Source organism: Ovis canadensis, chromosome 16 (assembly GCF_042477335.2).
Source record: "Ovis canadensis isolate MfBH-ARS-UI-01 breed Bighorn chromosome 16, ARS-UI_OviCan_v2, whole genome shotgun sequence".
NCBI classification, from domain to species: Eukaryota; Metazoa; Chordata; class Mammalia; order Artiodactyla; family Bovidae; genus Ovis; species Ovis canadensis.
Window position 1 is genome coordinate 58,244,575 of NC_091260.1, and position 25,067 is coordinate 58,269,641.

The 25,067-nt window shown below is 36.6% G+C and overlaps 1 pseudogene; it reads right to left on the reverse strand.

Moving 5' to 3' along the window:
- Positions 1-2,120: 2,120 nt before the first annotated feature.
- LOC138421723 (T-complex protein 1 subunit zeta pseudogene) lies at positions 2,121-3,795 on the reverse strand (annotated as a pseudogene).
- Positions 3,796-25,067: the final 21,272 nt, after the last annotated feature.

The following is a 25,067-nucleotide window of genomic DNA, read 5'->3' on the forward strand; positions in this document are numbered from 1 at the left end:
GTCTCAATTTTTCTAAGCCAAATGTTCACAGCACCTAAATGAAATTAGGCAAGTTAAAAACTTTAGGATCCATGAAAGTGAAAGTTGCTCAGTCATGTATGATTCTTTGCAACCCCATGGATATACAGTCCATGGAATTCTCCAGGCCAGAATACTGGAGTAAGTAGCCGTTCCCTTCTCTGGAGGATGTTCCCCACCCAGGGATCCATCCCAGGTCTCCCACAATGCAGGTGGATTCTTTACCAGCTGAGCCACCAGAGAAGCCTAAGAATACTGGAGTGGGTAGCCTATCCCTTCTCCAGCGGATCTTCATGACTCAGGAATTGAACTGGTTGCTCCTGCATTGCAGGTGGATTGTTTACCAACTGAGCTCTCAGGGAAGCCCATTATAAAAGGGAAGGGTTAATTAATTCAAAGGAACAGAAAGAACAGAATATTCAATAAAACATGACTGGCTATTCATAATAAATTACTACTGTTATAGTAGATGTAAACTGAGGTATATAAGTATCAATAATTACACAAAATATGATAGAATAAATATTCAAATAAAAGACCAAAATGATCAGGTGGCTAAAATACAAAATCCTTATATTTGCTTTACACAGAGACATATGGAAAAAAAAAATTGAAAGGATGGAAAAAGACTTCACTGTCCAAACTTCACAACCCAAAACGCAGTTGCTGTAAATATAGTGATATTTGATGTAATAACTTTTAATGCTAAAAAAACATACCATGTTAATCTAGACAGTATGTCTTCAGCTCAGTAGAAACACTGCTGCTGCTGCTGCTATGTCGCTTTAGTCGTGTGCGACTCTGCGACCCCATAGATGGCAACCCACCAGGCTCCGCCGCCCCTGGGATTCTCCAAGCAAGAATACTGGAGGGGGTTGCCATTTCCTTCTCCAATGCATGAAAGTGAAAAGTGAAAGTGAAGTCTCTCAGTCGTGTCTGACTCTTAGCAACCCCATGGACGGCAGCCTACCAGGCTCCTCCATCCATGGGATTTTCTAGGCAAGAGTAGTGGAGTGGGGTGCCATTGCCTTCTCCAGTAGAAAAGCTACACAATTGTAAATATAGATACATACAGCAGTGTGCCTTCAAATGGTTTTAATTGACAGAGTTATAGAGAAATCCAGTCTTCAAGAAACACGCTTTAAAATAACATCTGACAATGAATGCATCAAAATAGAAACTGAATGAAAAATGATATATCATAGAAATACTTGTCAAATGTATTTAACAGTGCTTAACAATAAGTTTACTGATTCATGGGTATATGTTTGTATTAGCTAGTACTGTATTACTAATCCCCATAGACTGGTGAATTGAACAATAGGAATTTATTTTTCACAATCTGGAAGTTAGGAAAAACAAGATATCAGTTGACTTGTGAGAACTCCCTTCATGAATTGTTCATGGCTATATTTTTGCTGGTTCCTCTCATGGTGTAGAGAAAGAGGAAGCAAACTCTGGTGTCTTTTATAAGGGCACTAATCTTGTCATGAGTGTTGTATCTTCACAATCTCATCTAAACCCAAGGTGCCATTCCAAATAACATACCTTGGGCCTAGGGCTTCAACATATGAGTCTGGAAGGTAGACAACCAGTCAAAGAAATATTAAAATAGAGGAAACTCTAAAAATTAATGAAATAGGCTTCTATTGCATGAGGCTAGAAAAAGCATAGTAAGTCAAGGTCAAATCATAGAAGGAAGTGAATAAAGAGCAAAAAATTGGTAATGAGTAAAATCAACATAGAGCAAAAATCAGTAAAGGGCAAAAATCAATAAAATAGGAAAATAGTACAATAAAGACTATTTTAAATATAAATTTAGCTTACTTTATTTTTTCAATGACTATTTAATAACCAGGTAGATAACATATGCTTAGCCAATATTTTTATATCACTGAAGGTAAAGCAAAATGTCTTGTTTACTTGGTAAGTATAAGCTGCTGTATGTGGACACTACAGTGCAATTTTAAAAATACTGTAAATATAATTTCAGAACTTCAGAATCTGAATAAGTGCCAGTGTTCTCTCCTTTTTTAATATGGGAAAAGAAAATCCTTTGAAGATCATTTGAAGCTTGGACCAAAATTCCATAGCTATATTATTAGGATCACTCTATAGTCTTCAGGATTGAGATACAAGGGAAGCTTCAATTCAACCTTTTAGAGAAGACATTCCAGCTCTCATGATCTCATCAACCAGGAGAATGTTGGTGGCAATCACAGTGCAGGAGTGAAGAAGCTGTTTCTTTACACAATAGTTATCCCGTATGCCTGCTTCTGCTGCTACCATTGGTTCACCAGTGTTCAAGTCCACACTCACAAGCTGACTGGATTCTGAATGTTCTGCTTGAACTTTAACTAGTGTTTCCTGAAGGTCAAAACCAGAGTTCTGAGCAAGAACCTTGTGAATAATGAGCAATGCATCAGCAAATGCTTGAACTCCAAGCTGGGCCCTACCCTTTACACTGGGCTTGTATTTAACCAGGCCTTCTGCCATTGCCACTTCACTGCACCAGCACCTGGGACTACACAGCTATCATCAATTGCATTTTTAATAGCCCTCAAGCCAACTGTTATTGCATCTTTGATTTGAGTAAGCGTGTGCTTATTTGGTCCTTTGATCAATAATGTGACAGAGTGAGGATTGTTACATTTCTCAATAAAGGTGAACTTCTCTTCTCCCAATGTATATTCATAGATAAGTCCTACATGTCCCAATCAGGATTTAGATCATCAAGAGGATTTAGGGCTATCCCACCACAAGCAAGAGTCAGCCTTTCCATGTTTCTCCTTTTAGCTCTGCACAGAGCTATTATGCCTTCTTTGGCAAGAGCATCTAAGGAAAAGGGATCAATTCCCTTTTGATTAATAACAGCAAAACCTTTATCTGAATTATCACAGACTTTCTTTTTCAGGTCGATTATTTTTTTAACTCTGTCTTCGATGAATTTCCTTTCAGCTTTCACTAATTTATCTCTCTCCTCTGCACTCTTGGAAATAAAGCCAGAATTCACTTCTGTTTTTTCACATTCTAATGACACGTTGCATGTGAGGATGTATGCATCTTCTATTCTCTTCTTCATATCAGGATGCCATGCCCCATGGTCTAAAATAAGACCCCTGATTAAGCTTGTAAATGTTTCAGATTTATGTTTCATCTCCATGAGCTCAACCATGAAGAGGTCAATAGGTTCATCTTGTTTTTTAATGGCCAAAATGGAGTCCACTACAGGCTCTGTTAAGACATCAGCAAGTTCAGCATGAACTTTAGTATGTAGAGATGTTCTGGCCATGTCTATAAGTGTTTCCCTGTCCATCTCTTTGCTTACTTTGACTTGTTCCAAAAACTGAAGTGCCTCTTCCTTTGCAGCTTCAAATCCTTCTGTAATTATTCTGGGATGAAGACCTTCAGAAATGTAGAGATCTGCCTGCTTCGGCAGCTCTCCAATGATGAGGACATTGGAAGTGGTACCATCACCAGGTATGTCATCCTGGGCTGTTGCTACTTTGGCTATTAAGGAGACTGTTGGGTGTTGCATTTGCATTTCATGAAGCTGCACATTTCCATCTTTAGTGAGTTGATGGCTCCAGCACCAGAAACAAGCATCTTCATGGTGCCCTTAGGTCCCAGGTTGGTCCTCAGCACGTCCTGCAGCCCCTGGCCCATGGTGATGTTGACCACCAACACTGCCTGGGCTTGGGCCACCTTGGTCTTGGGGTTCAGGGTTTCACGGCCACCATAGCTGACCCAGCAGAGGAAGATAAGGGGATGTGGCATGGTGAAAAGTCTTGAGCCCAAATTTAGTTTACTTTAAAGCTGATAAAATAATGCAAGACAGACTGATGAGGAAGAAAAAACAGAAAATTATTTATATAAGCATGCAAAAGAAACCATGACTAATAGTTACAATGTTAACAAGATAAGTTATTATGCAAAATTTTACACCGATAAACTTGGCTCCTTAGATGAAATGGTTGAACAGATTCCTAAGAAAATGTAATTTGACAGTGATATAAAAAGAAAAAAAAAGTACTTCATATTTCAAAACCTATTAAATAAAAGGTTTTTTTATGAAAATTTCTGGCACAAAAGGATTCACTATTTTAAACTTGTAGATGTTCTAAGCATTCTTCTATGCATTTTTTTAATGACAAATATCAGTTTGGCCTCCAGACTCAAAGAAAGACTGAAAAGAGACAAAAGGAGATTGAAAAAGAGACAGATCACTCCAGTTTACTATGTAGCAGTTTCAACTAGCAAGGATACTTACACAGGAAGTTTTTCTTGGGCAGCCACAAGATCAGTCGGTCTCTGCACCCACCCACCAGAATCTTAAATGTTTTTACTGAGATCTAAATCGATGGAGGAGCCTGGTGGGCTGCAGTCCATGAGGTCACTAAGAGTCGGACACAACTGAGGACTTCACTTTCACTTTTCACTTGCATGCATTGGAGAAGGAAATGGCAACCCACTCCAGTATTCTTGCCTGGAGAATCCCAGGGACAGAGGAGCCTGGTGGGCTGCTGTCTATGGGGTCGCACAGAGTCGGACACGACTGAAGTGACTTAGCAGCAGCAGCAGCAGCAAACCAGGTTCGGAGAAGGCATGGCAACCCACTCCAGTACTCTGGCCTGGAAAATCCCATGGACAGAGGAGCCTGGTAGGCTGCAGTCCATGGGGTTGCTAAGAGTCCGGCATGACTGAGCGACTTCACTTTCACTTTTCACTTTTATGCATTGGAGAAGGAAATAGAAACCCACTCCAGTATTCTTGCCTGGAGAATCCCAGGGACAGAGGAGCCTGGTGGGCTGCCATCTATGGGGTCACACAGAGTTGGACATGACTGAAGCGACTTAGCAAACCGGGTTCAGTCACATACAGTCCATATGGTCTCAACAACACATTGCTTTCTTAAGGCTACTTCCTTGAAATGGCTCTGACTTTGGCAATGCTGGGTGACCTTACATTCCAAGGACAAGGGTAGGGGTGGGAGCTTCTGGATAGATCCAGCTCACAAGTCAACAGATTGTCACATCCTCTCCACAACCTCCTCCAATAGCAAAATATCTTTTTTTTTTTCTTCTGTATTTCAGGAAACATAAAAATGAGAAGCATTATATTTTACTCTGGGAAGTGATCAAAACCTTTTCATCAAAACCTAAAAACTAAGTTTAAAAATGAAACATTAAAAATATATCTAATAAAGATGGGAGAAAAATCTTAAACAAAATATTAATAACAGCCAAATATATAAATTGAACTGTTCCAGGAGTGCAAAGGAGATTTAATATTTAAAAAAAAAATCTGCCAGGCTCTGTTTAGAATGCAGATATGTAGACTCTGGAAGCATCAGTATCATCATTTCCACTCTTAAAACAAAAGAAAATTCTGCAATTTTCAACAGCATGGATGAAATTGGAGGGATTATGTTAAGTGAAATAATCCTGATATTAAAGAAATATATAATGACTCACTGGAAAAACCCCTGATACTGGGAAAGATTGAAGGCAGGAGGAGAAGGGGATGACAGAGGATAACATGGTTGGATGGCATCACTGACTCGATGGACATGAGTTTGAGCAAGCTCCAGGAGTTGGTGGTGGACAGGGAAGCCTGTTGTGCTGTAGTCTATGGGGTCACAAACAGTCACACATGACTCAGTGACTGAACTGAACTGTATGATTCTCACTTCTATGTGGAATCTAAAAAAGTTAAATTCATGGAGCTAGAGAGTAGAACAATTGTTACCAGGGGCCAAGAGATGGGAAAATGAGACATATTAGTCAAAGTGCATGAACATTAAATTATAAGATGGGTGAGTTCTAGACATAGCATAAAACATGGTGATTAGAGTTAATAATATGGTATTGTATATTTGAAATTTGTTAAGAAAGCATATCTTAATTGTTCTCACTATATAAAATGCAACAATGTGAGGTGATAGCCTGATTGTGGCAATCATTTCCAAATATATACATATATAAATTCATCATGTTATATACTTTAAGCATATACAATTTTGCCAATTATATACCAATAAATTTGGTAAAAAATAAACCAAATCAAATAAAAATAGATAATTTCTAAAATAACAAATAACCTTGAACTTATGAAACTTAAAAGCCTAGGTCACAGGGCAACCAGCAAATGAGAAATCTAAGGAAAATAGGTGCCTATAAGGAAAGGCAGAATTCAAACTCTTGCCTACATGGAGCAATTATTGGTTTACTATTACTTGTAAGAACAATTTTATCTTGGAAATTGCTAAAAGCTGACTGAATGAACATCAGGATATGGAACTCCTTGGACGTATAAACACAAGAAAAAAATGGCATTCACTCAGGGCTACTAGACATGGTATTAAAAAGCAGACATAACTTTGCCAACAAAGGTCTGTCTAGTCAAAGCTATGGTTTTTCCAGTAGTCATGTATGGATGTGAAAGTTGGACTATAAAGAAATCTGAGAGCTGAAGAATTGATGCTTTTGAACTGTGGTGCTGGAGAAGACTCTTGAGAATCCCTTGGACTGGAAGGAGATCCAACCAGTCCATCCTAAAGGAGATCAGTCCTGGGTGTTCATTGGTTGGACTGATGCTGAAGCTGAAACTCCAATACTTTGGCCACCTGATGGGAAGAACTGACTCATTTGAAAAGACCCTGATCCTGGGAAAGATTGAGGGCAGGAGGAGAAGGGAACAACAGAGGATGAGATGGTTGGATGGCATCACTGACTCAATGGACATGAGTTTGAGTAAACTTTGGGAGTTGATGATGGACAGGGAGGCCTGGTGTGCTGCAATCCATGGGGTCACAAAGAGTCGGACACAATTGAGCAATTGAACTGAACTGAACAAGGGCTACTATCCTTTTCTCTTCAGGTATTCATGAGAATGACTGGAAGCAGGATCAGAGAACAGAGAACGTTCTTTGTGGAGCAGGTTTAGAGAAAGGAAACACCTCTCTCTGCAAGAAAGATATTTGGTGATTCCCAATTCTCCCTCATAGTTTATCTGGAAAACAATGTGTGTGCATATTCAGTCACGGCCAGCTATTTGCCACCCCATGGACTGTAGCCAACCAAGCGTCTCTACCCATGGAATTTTCCAGGCAAGAATACTGTAGTGGGTTGCAATTTCCTACTCCAGAGGGTCTTCCCAACCCAGGTATTAAGCAATGAAAACAACTAAAACATCTAATCCAGAGACTAAACAGCTACTTCTGTAGCCTCACAAAGGCACCTGGGCTTCTTCCCCAACAAAGGCAGTTTAGCGTCATGTGTGTGTTAGAATTAACAGATTCACCAAAGAACACACTTTTTTTTTTCACCTAATTTTACACATTCCTTTTCCTTCCTAATAAATCCCATGACATTCCCTTGACAGTCTTACAGAAGCCATGAAGTTAACTGATTATTAACTCTGCTGGCCCTGAAGATACCAAAGTTAAATATATTTTTAAGGCCGGCAGCAATATTTTGAGCTGAAACCTTAAATCTCAGAACTTATTCTGAGAGTTACTCAGAGGCTTTGGAAACAGTCAGCCTTCCTCACTGACACCACTAGCTACAGAGTATCATAATACAGAGTATCATATCACTTAGTCTCCTAAATTCTAGTAGTATTCCTCATGGTCTACTTTGAGTAGATTGAAATACGGCCAAGAAAGAAAAATTATTGCCAACCTAGATAGTATATTCAAAAGCAGAGACATTACTTTGCCAACAAAGGTCCATTTAGTCCCTTGGACTGCAAGAGAGTCCCTTGGACTGCAAGAGAGTCCCTTGGACTGCAGGAAGATCCAACCAGTCCATTCTGAAGGAGATCAGCCCTGGGATTTCTTTGGAAGGAATGATGCTAAAGCTGAAACTCCAGTACTTTGGCCACCTCATGTGAACAGTTCACTCATTGGAAAAGACTCTGATGCTGGGAGGGATTGGGGGCAGGAGGAGAACAGGACAACAGAGGATGAGATGGCTGGATGGCATCACTGACTCAATTGACATGAGTCTGAGTGAACTCCGGGTGTTGGTGACGGACAGGGAGGCCTGGAGTGCTGCGATTCATGGGGTTGCAAAGAGTCCGATACAACTGAGTGACTGAACTGAACTGAACTGAGGGCACTTGGGCAGTGTCAGTTACTTTGCTTCAGATCATAAAAGTTTTTGGCAGTTCATACTGAGCAAGACCTAAACATTGCTGAATATCAATAAATGCAAACTGCCAGTATGAGCCAAAAATTGACATATGACGATGATGATGACACAAATGCAAGATGCTACTGAATAGCAAAGGGAATTAATTAGGCAGAGGTAGGCTCAAATTTACAGTCTTTTAAAATATATTTTAATCAGTTTTAAGGGAAAACCATTCAGTAAGGTATTTCAAAGTAAAATTGGAATTTTGAAAGTAAATCCTTTAAGTAGGAAAAGCATGATTAAAGTACTTAATTGCATCCTTGTAATCAGTCACAAAGAAAAGAAACTTAAGTTAAAATCTAGAAATGACCCAATTCAGAGTCCAGGGAATATTACCAATATTACCAATTTTCTACCTTTCTTCACTCTGATTTAATAATATGTGCATAAGCATCCATTAAAAACAAACTTCATAAGTCTGCAGCTGCACCAATCTGAACACACCCAATCTTGTCTAATCTTGGAAGTTAAGCATGATTGTATCTGGTTAGTACTTGGATAGGAGATTACCTGGAAATACTGTATTCTGAAACCTCGTTAAAAAAAGAAAGAAAAAGAGATCAGAAATATTGTTTGATTGTTTGCTACAGTGAACAGGCTAGACAGAAACAGTGACTTCCTCCATTTTCTACATTATAAGTCTCCATTAATTCTGTAAGATTAAGTACTAAAGTTTCTATGTTCTTAAAAGTGACTCATTTTCTTATTTCATTGGGTCCAAAAACACTTATTTTTTTTACTTCCTGTTATTAGCCGTTTATTAATTTTCAATACATATCTTTTCCTCCAGTATAGTATATATAAGACAAAATAACTTCAGATGAAAATAGCTTCTCAAAAACTTACCTTTCTTTATAAAAGTAATTTTGAGAAAATATGTATAATAAAAATAAATAAATCAGTTGTGAATTTATAAAAATATGTTTGTGTATGTTTGTGTGTGTGTTTACTTAGCAATATGATTTAGGAGAGTTATTAAATACTAATTTTTTAAAGCAACTATCACTAAATTAACCCAATTGAAGATATTTTTCCAGAAATTTAAAAAAAAACACTATAAAATAGAATTAGGTGACAACTAAAACATATATACATCTATATTTAACTCTGTATACACTCCCTCTTGTTGTTGTTCAGTCTCTCAGTCATGTCTGACTCTTGGCAACCCAATGGGCTGCAACACACCAGGATTCCTTGTCCTTCACCTTCTCCCAGAGCTTGCTCAAACTCATACCCATTAAATCAGTGATGCCATCCAACCATTTTGTCCTCTATTGCCCCCTTCTCCTCCTGCCTTCAATCTTTCCAGCATCAAGGTCTTTTCTAATGAGTCAGGTTTTGCATCAGGTGGCCAAAGAACTGGAGCTTCAGCTTCAGCATAAGTCCTTCCAATCAGAAGATTCTTAATTGTTTATTAATTGCATGTACACAATATATTATAGCTACATATAGATATATAGGTAGGTACACACACTATATACATAATGTATTTAATGACGACACAAATACAGTTTATGTGTAGTTGGACTGTCTTGTCTCTGGTTAAAATTATTTCTTTCTTTCCTAAGTGGATAATGTCTGTAATCAATTATTGCTAACTATAATATTAATTGAGCACTTCTAGAAAGGTAAGTGTTTTTTATTAATTAATGGTTTCATTGGGAATTATAAGCATATACTTATATAGAGTATAAGTATTTCCTTACATGAGTCTTGGCCATTTTTATCCTTTATGACTTTTCACTTTAATACTCTTTCAAAGTTTGATTTTGTGCGAATGGATATTTAAAAATAGCCTTATATATCAGACTTCCCTTGTGGCTCAGATGGTGAAGAATCTGCCGGCAATGAGGGGGACTTGGGTTCAGTCCCTGGATTGGGAAGATCCCCTGGAGAAGAGAAAGGCTACTCACACCAATAATCTGGTCTGGAGATTTCTGTGGACTGTGTATAGTCCATGAGGTCGCAAAAAGTCGGACATGACTGAGCAACTTTTACTTTCACTTTATTTTCATACACATTTAAAATGAAAGAATGGTTTATTTTGACAGTTGGTATAAACCACTGAGACATCATTTAAATAACCATGAAATCCTGTCTCTTTATTAAGGAGTTAGTCATTCCTGCCAATATGATTATTCCATATTGATTCAATACAGGAGTCCTTTCCATAAAGCCTATATTTCAGAACTTCTGATGGATTTGGAAGATCATAGAGAGGTGCATTATATTTACAAATAGATTATATTTCATTATTTTGTATAAGTGATTTTAAATAGTTATGTATCTCTTACAGAAAATAATTATATTGTAAACATATGTAGTCAAAATCACAAGTCCTTATGAATTATTCAATAATAGTGCTTACTATTTTTGAACACCAAAAAAATAATTTCCCTTTGGTTACTTAAATAAAAAACGAGGAAATGCATTTCCTTCAAACTTCCTGAATTATTTCATTTTAGGTTAAGAACCAGCATGATGGGGTTTATCCCCAAAGGTACTCAGTGGAAAAGCTATAAGCCATGGAAAATGGGGCTTAAATTCAAAGTGCCATCTCAGAAAGCAAAATAAAAATAGATTTTCAGTCTGTCCCAAACACAAACAGTAATGCCATAAAATATGAAATATTGGGAGTATGGTATTTCTATCTTTAATTTTTATTTTGGAGTATTTTTCAGATCTTCCCCTATGCTAGAAAACAACCTTTATGCTGTGAAAGTCATCCACTTCTTTTAGAGGACCTAGAAACATGGATGAAGTCTCAAAATGTGTTAATGAACATATGTGGTGATTTTGAAGACTCGAATACATTGCTGCAAATTATATTACAAAAAAATTAAATGACAAATAATTAGATATTATAATTTTCATGTAGCTCTCATCTGCAGGCCACACTCCTATATGTAGCCAAATCAAATTGTCTGCTAATCAATCCCTTAAGAAAACCATCCCCCTTGTCTCATTGCTTCCTTAAAAACTATTTTTAAACATGCATATGGTGCTGTATGATTTTTCCATTAACAAATATCAATAAACAGTCATATTGCAAACTCTTCAAAGCAATATTGCAGAGTTTAAAAAGTTTCACTCTATGATAATCACATGTCAAGAGTAACAGCAACTCTAACATTGTTTATTGCAACTAAGTTTCTAATATTAGAGAAGGGAATGGCAAACCACTTCAGCATTGTTGTCTTGAGAAACTCATGAATAGTATGCACAGGCAAAAAGATATGACCCTGAAAGATAAACTCCCCAGGTTCAGTTCAGTTCAGTCACTCAGTTGTGTCTGACTGTTTGCGACCCCATGAATCGCAGCACGCCAGGCTGCCCTGTCCATCACCAGCTCCCAAAGTTCACTCACTCACGTCCATTGAGTCAGTGATGCCATCCAGCCATCTCATCCTCTGTTGTCCTCTTCTCCTCCTGACCCAATCCCTCCCAGCATCAGAGTCTTTTCCAATGAGTTAACTCTTCGCATGAGGTGGCCAAAGTACTGGAATTTCAGCTTTAACATCATTCCTTCCAAAGAACACCCAGGGCAATTCTCCTTTAGAATGGACTAGTTGGATCTCCTTGCAGTCCAAGGGACTCTCAGGAGTCTTCTCCATACCACAGTTCAAAAGCATCAATTCTTTGGCGCTCAGCTTTCTTCACAGTCCAACTCCCACATCCATACATGACTACTGGAAAAACCATAGCCTTGACTATATGGACGTCAGTCAGCAAAGTAATGTCTGCTTTTCAATATGCTATCTAGGTTGGTCACAACTTTCCTTTCAAGGAGTAAACACCTTTTAATTTCATGGTTATAATCACCATCTGCGGTGACTTTGGAGCCCCTAAAAATAAAGTCTGACACTGTTTTTACTTTTTCCCCATCTATATCCCATGAAGTGATGGGACCAGATGCCATGATCTTCGTTTTCTGAATGTTGAGCTTTAAGCCAACTTTTTTACTCTCCTCTTTCACTTTCATCACCTTTTAGTTCCTCTTCACTTTCTTCCATAAAGTTTGCATTATCTGCATATCTGAGGTTATTGATATTTCTCCTGGCAATCTTGATTCCAGCTTGTGTTTCTTCCAGTCCAGCATTTCTCATGATGTACTCTGCATAGAAGTTAAATAAGCAGGGTGACAATATACAGCCTTGGCGTACTCCTTTTCCTGTTTGGAACCAGTCTGTTGTTCCATGTCCTGTTCTAACTGTTGCTTCCTGACATGCATACAGATTTCTCAAGAGGCAGGTTAGGTGGTCTGGTATTCCCACCTCTTTCAGAATTTTCCACAGTTTATTGTGATCGACACAGTCAAAGGCTTTGGCATTGTCAATAAAGCAGAAATAGATGTTTTTCTGGAACTCTCTTGCTTTTTCCATGATCTAGCAGATGTTGGCAATTTGATCTCTGGTTCCTCTGCCTTTTCTAAAACCAGCTTGAACACCTGGAAGTTCATGGTTCTCGTTTTGCTGAAGCCTGGCTTGGAGAATTTTGAGCATTACTTTACTAACATGTGAGATGAGGCAATTGTGTGGTAGTTTGAGCGTTCTTTGGCATTGCCTTTCTTTGGGATTGGAATGAAAACTGACCTTTTCCAGTCCTGTGGCCACTGCTGAGTTTTCCAAATTTGCTGCTATATTGAGTGCAGCACTTTCACTTCCCAGGTTGGTAGGTAACAAATATGTTACTGGAGAAGAGTGGAGAAATACCTCCAGAAATAATGAAGAGAGGGAGCCAAAGCAAAGGAAAAAAACAAAACAAAACAAAACAAAACAAAAACTGATGATGGAAGTAAAGTTCGATGCTGTAAAGAACAATATTGCATAGGAACCTGGAATGTTAGATCATGAATCAAGGTAAATCAGTAGTGATCAAAGAGGAGATGGCAAGAGTGAAAATAAACATTTTAGGAATCAGTGAAATGATTGGAATGGAAGGGAATGGGCAAATGTAACTCAGATGATCATTATATCTACTACTGTGGGCAAGAATCCTGTAGAAGAAATAGAGTAGCCCTCATAGTCAACAAAAGACTCCAAAATGCAGTGCTTGGTTGCAATCTCAAAAAAGACAGAATGATCTCTTTTCCTTTCCAAAGAAAACCATTCAATATCAGCATAATCCAAGTCTACACACCAACTGCTGATGCCAAAGAAGCTCAAGTTGAATGGTTTTGTGAAGACCTACAAGACCTTCTATACCTAACACCAATAAAAGAAGCCTATTTCATCATAGGGGACTGGAATATAGGAAGTCAAGGAAGTCTAGGAAGCTACCTAGAGTAACAGGCAAATTTGGCTTTAGAGAACAAAATGAATCAGGGCAAAGTCTAACAGAATTTTGCCAAGTGAACACACTGGTCATGGCAAACACCCTCTTCCAACAAGACAAGAGAAGACTTTACACATGAAAATCACCAGATGGTCAATACTGAAATCAGATTGATTTTATTCTTTGCAGCATAAGATGGAGAAGCTCTATAAAGTCAGCAAAAACAAGACTGGGAGCTGACTGTGCTTCAGATCATGAACTCCTTATTGCCAAATTCAGGATTAAATTGAAGAAAATAGGAAAACCACTAGATCCTTCAGATATGACCTAAATTAAATCCTTTATGATTATATGGTGGAAGTGACAAATAGACTCAAGGGATTTGATCTGATGGCTAGAGTGCTTATAGAACTATAGACAGGTGTTTTTAACATCATGCAGGAGGCAGTGATCAAAACCATCCCCAAGAAGAAGAAATGCAAAAAGCCAAAATGGTGGTCTGAGGAAGCCTTACAAATAGCTGAGGAAAGAAGAGAGGCAAAAGACAAAGGAGAAAAGGAAAGATATATCCATCTGAATGCAGAGTTTCAGAGAATAATAAGGAGAGATAAGAAAACCTTCTTAAGAGATCAGTGCAAAGATATAGAGGAAAACATAGAATGAGAAAGACTAGAGATCTCTTCAAAAATTAGAGATAACAAGGGAACATTTTATGCAAAGACAGGCACAATAAAAGACAGAAATGATATGGATTTAACAGAAGCAGTAGATATTAAGAGGTGGCAAGAATTCACAAAACAATAACAACAACAACAACAACAACCACAAAAAATGGACATAGAAAAACAGACTGGTTCCAAATTGGGAAAAGAGTATTCAAAACTGATTATTGTCACTTTGCTTATTTAAATTATAGGCAGAGTACATCATGCAAAATGCTGGACTATATGAAGCACAAGCTAGAATCAAGAGTATCAGGAGAAATATCAATAACCTGAGAAACCCAGAAGACACCACCCTTATGGCAGAAAGTGAAGAGGAACTAAAAAGCCTCTTGGTGAAAGTGAAAGAGAAGAGTGAAAAAGTTGTCTTAAAATTCAGCATTTAAAAAATGAAGATCATGGCATCTAGTCTCATCACTTCATGACAAACAGATGGGAAAAAAATGGAAACAGTGACAGACTTTGTTTTCTTGGACTCCAAAATCACCTCAAATGATGATGGAAACCATGAAATTAAAAGATACTTTCTCCTTGAAAGAAAAGCTATGACCAACCTAGACAGCATATTGAAAAGCAGAGACATTACTTTGCTGACAAAGGTCTGCTTAGTCAAAGCTATGATTTTTCCAGTAGTCATGTATTGGTGTGAGAGTTGGAACATAAAGAAAGCTGAGCACAAAAGAATTGATGTTTTTGAACTGTGGTGTTGAATAAGATTCTTGAGAGTCCCTTGGACTGCAAGGAGATCAAACCAATCAATCTTAAAGGAAATCACTCCTGAATATTCATTGCAAGGACTGATGTTGAAGCTGAAGTTCCAATACTTTGGTCACCTGATGTGAAGAACTGACTCATTGGAAAATAAAGTGATGCTGGAAAAGATTGAGGACAGGAGGAGAAGGTGATGACAGAGGATAAGATGGTTGGATGGCATCCCTGACACAATGGACATGAGTTTGAGCAAGCTCTGGGAGTTGGTGATGGACAGGGAGGCCTGCCATGCTGCAGTCCATGGGTTCACAAAGAGTCAGACATGACTGACCGAACTGAACTGAATTTTGTAATAAAAATTTTCTAAAGTTTCATTATATAAAATAGGCCAAGATAAAGAATGAGAGACTTTAAATCACCCAGACAGCTAGTTTCAATATTTCCAACATGAAGGTAAGTTACTGTAAGAGCTCTTATAAACATCTCAGGTGTTTAAATCTAGCAGAGTGGCTCAGTGGTAAAGAATTTGCCTGCCAAAGCAGGAGATGCTGGAGACATGAACTTTATCCCTGTGTCAGGAAGATTCTTTGGAGGAGGAAATGGCAACCCACTCCAGTTCTTGCTTGGAAAATTCCATTGGCAGGGGAGCTTAGTGGGGTACAGAACATGGGATCATAAACAGTTGAACGTGACTGAGTATGCACACATACTCGGATTACAAATGCTATAAATGGCAAATATATGCCAATAGATAAAATTAACATAAAGATGTACCCTAGTTTTGGATTGGAATCCAAGAGTTCAAACTGCAAAATTGGTTCTAAAGAATGAGTAAATCTGCCTGTCAATACCTTATTTGCTGATTTGATTCCTGGGTGGGGAAGATCCCTTGGAGGAGGGCGTGGCCACCCACTCCAATATTCATGCCTGGAGAATCCTATGGACATAGAAGCCTGGTGGGCTACATTCCATAGGGTTGCACAGAGTCACTCATGAACTAGCATGCATGCACTGAGAAGGATTAGCCAACTGGAGTAAGCAAGGCATAGTGGCAAAGTTAAGAATTTTTATTTAACCCTGATAGCAATTGGGTTCAATTATAAGTGTTTAAAACAGAGAAAGTAACTAGATAATATATTTGTTTTGTGAAGATCACTTTGTCTTTCCTGTGGAACAGATAGGCTTGAATAGAACCAGAATTAATTTGAAAAAACTACTAATGTATTGATGGGAGGTTCTTAATAGGTTAAATGACCAAGGCAACAGTGGAAATGTAGATTTAGATGGCATGTAGGAATAAATTAATTAAGATTCAGTCACACTTCACTTCAGCCATAATTTAGATATAAACGTTGAAAAAAACAATCTTTTTAAGAACACAAATTTCAGAAAAAAGGCTGTCTAGATATAAAATTTGGGAATGATTTGTATTTCATTCAAGTTGGAAGTTACACAATGATTTTGATAGCATAAGGAGAATGAGAGGAGTGGAAAGATAGGGTAGTAAAGAGGACAGTGGCAGAAGAGAAAGGGGGTGAGAAAGAGGAATTAACTCTAAATTTCAGCTTCTATGTGTGTTTGTTTCATTAAAGGAATTATGTGTATGCTCAGTTGTTGTGTTCAATTCTGTGACGGCATGAACTGTAGCACACCAGGCTCCTCTTTCCATGGGATTCTCCAGGCAAGAATACTAGAATGGCTTGCCATTTCCTTCTCCAGAGCATCTTCCTGACCCGGGGACTGAAGCGCTGTCTCCTGCATTAGCAGGTGGATTCTTTAGCTCTGAGCCACCAGAGAAACCCTTAAAGAAAATGAGACCCAGTTAAAGGCATATATTCTCAAACTGCAATATAAAACAAAACCCAACTATACTGTTTACAAATGACAGAGATGAATGTGTGACAGAGAGCATAGATAACCATAAAAGGTACACATGAGGAAAAAAGATGTGTCAATATTGATGTAAGTTCAGTAATATAAAAGGGGAAAAATAAGTATGTTAGAAGAGATGGGGATATTTAAATTTACAAAAGAGATATTAAAAAAATGTAAGCATTTATTAGGAATAAAACAATATCAATATTTAGTGAGAGAATATAACTTAAATGCTTTTAAATATACATTATACATGTTATATATTATGTGATAATTAACTAGATGGGTGGAACCCTATCAAAATGCATACGTATGCAATATTATTTACATGTACATTTAAAACATCTTATGATTTTATTTGCTTACTATACATCATTAAAGCTGCAAAAGGTTAGAGAATCTTTATAATAGAAGTAAACATACTAATGACGTCTATCTTCAAGTTTTGACAAATATATTACAATACAGTCTTGTGTCTTTCATAATTTCTATATTAAATATAAAATTTATTTCCAGATATTAATTTCTGATAAAATTTTCTATTGCTAGCAAAACTTTCCATGTGTAGGCTTTCTGTTCACTATAATTTGATTTTCAACCTGGTAATAAATCAGCAAAAATAAAAGCAGAACATAAGGAAAAAATATCAAATATATGAAACACAAAAGGAAAATATAAGTCGAAAGACCAAAAACAGTAAAATAGGAGAGTAGAGTATATAAAAATAATTTCCATAATGAAGAAGAGAGATTAACAAATAATTGTTAGGGTATAATTAATAGACTTTTTTACATTTTATTTCAACTAATAAGATATACTCATCATTATAAAGTGGAAACATAAAGCATGAGGTTCATAGATTAAGCAATGTGTTCAATTAAAACATAATTGATTTTTCACGAGTGTTGGTTACTATTCTTTCATCTTTGTCATCATTATAGAAATATATTCATTTTTAAAATTTTGCTTCTATGATTATTTATTAATGGAATAAAATTTCATGTATTTATTAAATTATTTATTACATAAATTACGTCTTCTATTTTGTTCATTTTAATCTTCATAATTAATCTGAAATAGTTATTAAATTATTCATAATTTGTTTAAAATTATTTTCTGTTTTGGTATTTTGATAGCATTTTTAGTACAGAAGCTATGAAATGTGTTCATTTATAAATCTTCAATTAAATGCACATACATTTTAAAACATTCTTATGTTAAGATAATATGTTCACCCACATTTTCTAATATTTTTCTTTTGCTCTCTAAAGTTAATATTTTAAATTTGATGTGTCTGTATAACAACTCACTGAAAAGTCCAACATTTTTTTATTTAACACAATATGTTCCTTTTGTTTTACTCAAATTACTGGTCAATCTGCTAATTTTAAGAGAAGAAAATACCCTTTAAAATTGTAAGTTTAAAAGAATATTTAAGCTCATTATTTCTTGTCTATGTTATTTTCATATATTTATCTTACAGTAGGATTTTAGAAAATCTCTGCTTATAGAGATTATGAAGGAAGATAAAATATTTTAAAATTTAATTGCAAAAATAAAAAAGTTGATAACAGTTATTTTTCATAGTCAATTCATTGTAAACATCTGTAGTATAATCTCTATATAGAATTAAAATCAATATACTGACATTGATCTTTTCTAGTTCCAATAATAGTTCTTTATTTTTGTTATGATTTTCTCAGCTTTTGAACTGTTTCCTCTAAATAATTGCAAAGCTTTATGCAAAGCATGTAGCAATCTATTTTCTAGGTGTTCCCTCCTAAGAACAATTCTGAGAAAGGGGTTTAATTTGAAATTCACAGCAAATTCTGAGATCTGTAGGAAATAACTTAGTTTAGATACAAATAAATTAATTGAATCTGTCGTCTCTGTAAGTTTCAGGGACTGTAGTCTAGTTTCATTCAGTTCAGTTCAGTCGCTTAGTCGTGTTCAAACTCTTTGTGACCCCATGGACTGCAGTGCGCCAGGATTCCCTGTCCATCACCAACTCCTGGAGCTTGCTCAAATTCTATGATGCCATCCAACTATCTCATCCTCTGTCATCCCCTTCTCCTCCCAACTTCAGTCTTTCCCAGGGGACTGGAATGCATAAGTAGGAAGTAAAGAAATACCTAGAGTAACAGGCAAATTTGGCCTTGGAGTACAGAATGAAGCAGGGCAAAGGCTAACAGAGTTTTGTCAAGAGAACACACTGGTCATAGCAAATACCTTTTTCCAACAAGCTGCATTATGAACATCTGTAATTTTAGTCATTGTATACAATAAATTGAACTTTCTGGATTAACATTGCCTCAGCCACTATGTCTTTTGCTCTCACTACATGGAAAGGAAACTCAGTAGGAACAAATTCAGATGTTTTTCTTCCTTATTTCTATGTGTGCATGCTCAATCACTGGAGAAGAAAATGTCAACCCACTGCAATATTCTTGCCTAGAAAATCCCATGGACAGGGGAGCCTGGTGAGCTGCTGTCGATAGGGTAGCACAGAGTCAGACATGACTGAAGCAACTTAGCAGCAGCAGCATGCTCAGTCACTCAGTTATCTCCAGCTCTTTGTGACCCATGGACTGCAGCCTGCCAGATTCCAGATTCCTCTGTTCATGGGATTCTCCAGGCTAGAATACTGGAGTGGGTTTACATTTTCTACTCTGGGAGATCTTTCCAACCCAAGGATCAAATCACATCTCTATTTGTCTCCTGCACTGGATTCTTTACCACTGAGTCACCTGGGAAGGCTCCTCATTTCTATATATAGCCATTTACTGAGATTAAAAAAAAAAAATTGTTATCTTGATTGTCTGCTTAAATTGATGTCATTTTATGGCAGTTTGGGGCTTCTCTGGTGGCTCAGATGGTAAATAATCCTCATCCAGTGCAGGAGATCCAAGTTCGATCCCTGAGTCAGGAAGATCCTCTGGAGAAGGGAATGGCAATCCACTTCAGTATTCTTGCCTGGAGAATTCCATGGACAGAAGAACCTTGTGGGCTTCAGTCCATGGTGTCACAAAGAGTCAGACATGACTGAATGCTTATATAACAACAAAACAACAATGGCTACTTAGGACAGTTTTAGGTTCATGGCAAAATTTAGAAGTATAGAGATTTCCCATAAGCTCCCTACCCCCACACAGAGGGCAAAGTCTCCCTATCAACACCTCACACTAGAGTGGTAAATTTGTCACAACTGACAAACTGACACTGACCTATCACTCAACATCCTTTGTTTACATTGCAGTTTATTTTGGCATTGTAAATGCTATGGATTTTGACAAATATATAATGATACATATACATCATTGTGGTATCATACAGAATAGTTTTATTGTCCTAAAAAATGCTTTGTGCACAAACTATTCATTTTTTCTTCCCCCACAGTCCCTGGCAAGCATTAAACTTTCACTGTCTCCATAGTTTTGCCTTTCCCAGAATATTATGTAGTTGAAACAATACATAAAGTATTCTTTCCAGACTGACTTCTCTGAGTTAGAATTATGCATTCAAGTTTTCCCCATGTCTTTTTTTTTTTGTCAGTTTGATTCAATTTATTTTTAAAAATTTTTTTATTTATTTTTACTTTATTTTACTTTACAATTCTGTATTGGTTTTGCCATACATTGACATGAATCCACCACGGTTGTACATGCGTTCCCAAACATGAACCCCCCTCCCACCTCCCTCCCCATTTAATTTATTGGGGTATTCTTGCTTCACAGTGTTGTGCTAGTTTCTGCTGTATAATGAAGTGAATCAGCATGTATTTCAATTCCATCTAGGTCACCAAAGGGTGCAAAGTTCCTTGTGCTATACAGGAGGCTCTAACTAGACCTATTTCATACATACCAGAGTGTATATGTCAATCTCAATGTCTCAATTCATCCCACCCTCCCTCCCCCTCCTTGGTGACTGTACATTTGTTTTCTACATCTGTGTTTCTATTTCTGCTTTGCAAGTAGGTTCAGATGTACCACTTCTCTAGATTCCACCTATATGCATCAATATATGATATTTGCTTTTCTCTTTCTGACTTACTTCACTCTGTGTGATAGTCTCTAGGTCAATCTGAATCTCTACAAGTGGCCCAATTTTGTTGCCTTTTAATTTCATGATAGTACATTTCTTGTTAGTGTCAAATAATATTCCATACTCTAGATGTACCATAGTTAATTTATCCATTCACCTACTGAAGACATATTTGGGTCCAAGTTTTGGCAACTAAGGATAAAGCCACTATCATCATACAGATTTTGTATGGACACAAGTTTTCAACTCATTGCAGTAAGTATTAATATCAAGAAGTGTGATGGCCAGATTAGATGGTAAGAGTGTGTTTAGTTTTATAAGAAACTGCCAACTTGTCTGCCAAAGTGGCTATACCATCTTGCATTTCCACAGAAGCAAATGAGAGTTCCTGTTGCTATCCATCTCTCTCAACATTATTCTTGAATATCCAGATTTGTTCAAGGCAATCACAAAAATTATTTTAAAAATTATTGGAGTATGGTGGCTTTACAATGTTGTGGTAGTTTCAAATGTACTATAAAGTGAATCAGCTCTATGTATACATATATCCCCTCTTTATAATTTTCTTCCCATTTACATCACTAGAGAACATTGAGTAGAGTTCCTTGTACTATACAGTATGCTCTCATTAGTTAGCTATTTTATACATAGTATCTATAGTGTATTAATATATATGTTAATTTTGATCTCCCAATTCATCCCACCCCTCCTTCCCACCTTGATATCCATATGTTTGTTCTCTACATTCGTGTTTCTATTACTGATTTTTTAATAAAAACATCTATGCCATTTTTTTTCAGATTCTGTGTATATGAAATAATATATAATGTTTGTTTTTCTCTTTCTGACTTTCTTCACTGCATATGACAGTCTCTAGTTCCATCCATGTCTCTACAAACTCCATTCCTTTTATGGCTGAGTAATATTCCATTGTCTATGTGTACCATATCTTCTTTATCCATTCCTCTGTTGATGGACATGTAGGTTGTTTCCATGTCCTGTCTATTATATAATAAATGGTGCTGTAATGAACATTGAGGTGCCTGCACTTGTTTGAAGTATGGTTTTCTCAAGGTATATGTCCAGTAGTAGGTCACATGGTAGTTCTATTTTCAGCTTTTTAAAGGAAACACCATACTGTAATTGTAAGAGTTCTCATAAGAGGAAAACAAGAGGATCAGTAGTGAAGAAAAATGTCCTGATGGAGGCAGAGATCATAAAGATGCAGACACAATCTGAGGAATGGAGGCAGCTGATAGAGCTTGGCAAGGCACAGAACAGATTCTCCTGCAGAGCTTCTAGGAAAAGACAAAGCTTTGCTGACACCTTGGTTTTATCCCTGTTAAACCTATTCCAGACTTCTGGCTACTAGACTGTAAGGCAGCCCATTTGCTTTGTCTTAAGACCCTTCGTTTGTGGTAATTTGTTGCAACAGCAGTAAGAAAGCAATACGCTAGTGTATTTCACACTCAGGTGAAATCTGTGATTGGTATGAGTCCACTTCAGAGTGTGAAAGTGAAGTCGCTCAGTCGTGTCTGACTCTTTGCGACCTCATGGACTGTAGCCTACCAGGCTCCTCTGTCTATGGGATTTTCCAGGCAAGAATACTGGAATGGGTTGCCATTTCCTTCTCCAAGATGTCTTCTTGACCCAGGGATTGAACCTGGGCCTCCCGCATTGTAGGCAGATGCTTTACTGTCTAAGCCAACAGGGAGGTAGTCCTCTGTTTATCAGTCATTGTGCTTCCACAAAATGCCATAGAGACTACTCATCAAAAAGAATTATTTGGCATCTTATGAAGTCTCTACATTTTGGAACTTTTAATATATTTAATATCTTTTAATATACAAAATCAAGTACAATCTGCACATGAATGTCCATGTGTTTGTGTGTTTATCTTCATTTTGAAAAATAATCTATGTCTCACTATGGTGGGGACATGATTCAAGTAATTTTATCACTATTTCTTATTTCCAGTGTGACTTTCTCTATTTTCGCAGCTACTAATTGTTTTCTTTTTATGTTAACTTACATTTCTTAGGTTACTACTTTGCAAGCAGATACTGTTTTCTGTTCTCAACCGAATATATGGTGGTCAAATATTTAAAAGTAAAAAGACAGAAAATTTTCTATATTTCTAAAATAGATTGAGTTAACTACATATGTAGTGTTGTGTATAAAGAGTAAATTAATTTCTCTACTTATTACATTTTCACATCAAAATTGGTCTAAAACTCCCTTTTGGAGACAAACTTTACAGTTTGGCATGCTTTGATATGTAGCTATTCAAATTATTTTTATATTCAAATCCTCCATAATGTGTAATTTGTCACTTATAAAATTATACTTATTTAAGTAAAAATAGATGCTGGACATTTTAAATCTAAATAAATGGTTTTCAAAGCTATTATATAATAGAGAGTTAGTAGGAAAACTTGAAGCCTATATAATTTGGAATTTATCCTGCAGTGAACTTTATTAGGCCACAAAGTAGCAACCTTAGGTTTATATACAAATTGTAGCTCCTGATTGTATTTAGATACTAACTACACAGTACTACCACTCTTACTGTATTTAAATCAGCTGAAATTGTTTCAAAATTAAAATTTATGAAATATTTGCATTTTTTAGAGAGATGTTCTTCCTTCTCAGGCCTTGAGAAAAAAGAATAAATCCTATTTTTACTTTACTCCATGTCTGGATGTCTGAGGCAATTTTGCTTCAATGCCACTTTGAAAGTAAGAGGTCTTTTCATTCCCCTCCATCAGCTGAAAGTAATGAACCATCACAATTCTCTGCCCATACTATTAATAGATTTGCAACTGGAGCAAAAGAACTTCAAGGCCATTTTTAGATCATGGAGAATTTTACAACAGTATCACCAGCAAAAGCCCATAGAAAATAGCACACAGGGCAAAACATACTTTTTGATGTGATAGAAAATTCAGTGTGCTTATCAAACTCTTAATACTGATATAGCATTTTTTCCCAAGCTAAAAGCACAATGCTTAAATTCTTTTTTACTGATGTTTCTAAATTAAGAAAATCTTTAAAATGTGAATATTAAGAGAACAAGTGAACACTTTAATAATTCAGGAACATGCAATTTGAAATGAATATAAACTTCCTTTGGATTTGTATCCCATATAAGTATTGATACCATAATTTATTACTGTCAAAATATAAACAGTGGTAGAGCATAATGATTGTAAACTGTATCATTTAATTTGTTTTCATATAATTTCTCAAATATACATTAAAACAAATCAACCAGTCTTTGCAAAACTTTAGCTTAATAGAAATATGGAAAATATCTAAATATTGCATCTTGCAATGGCTTTGCAAAGATTCCAGAAGTAAGTTAACCACACACTATACATGACTAAAGAAGGAATGTGCTTGTGCTTAGTTGCTCAATCATGTCTGACTCTTTGTGACCCCAATGAACTGGAGTCCACCAGGCTCCTCTGTCCATGGTGATTCTCCAGACAGTACTGGAGTGGGTTGCCATGCCTTTCTCCAGGGTATCTTCCCAACCCAGGGATCAAACCCAGGTCTCCTGCATTGCAAGCAGATTCTTTACCATCTGAGCCATCAGGGAAGCAAACAAGGAAGTCAAATAGTGAAGAAATAGTGATCAAATGATAAATTATGTTGCTCCATATGAACTAAAGTATTTACAAGTTGATTATTCTCTCCTACTATTGAGAAAAGTAAAGAAAGCACTACTTTCTCTCGAGCCAAACTTTAGATTTCATTGAGATGGGATTAAATCTGATCCACAGTTATGTGTTCTCTCTAAAGGACTAAATCTAAATCTAAGGGCTATCAGTCCAGGCTATACAACAGAGTATTTTGAAAGATTTTTTTTTTTTTAATGAAATTCAGGTTTGGAAATTGAGTAGATCTATGAGATCATTCCTAGCTTCAATATATTTTGTTCAGGTGTGATTCTAATATAAAAGTGTAATTGAAGCCCATTGAACTAAACTAATCATATCAGTCTTTTCATGGTGAATGGTCCTGTGTGCACCCTCCTAAATCAATCAATGGGATGAGATGTACTGTTCAGTATGTTGATACAAGAGTAAAGCTCAGTGTGGATATCAGAACATTATCTGATAAATCTGGGGACACAAATGAACTTCCTCTTGAAAGTTTGGTATATAAATATGGTATATGAAATTGCTTCAGTAACTCAGAAGCCTAAGCTAGCACAATGAGTGATGAA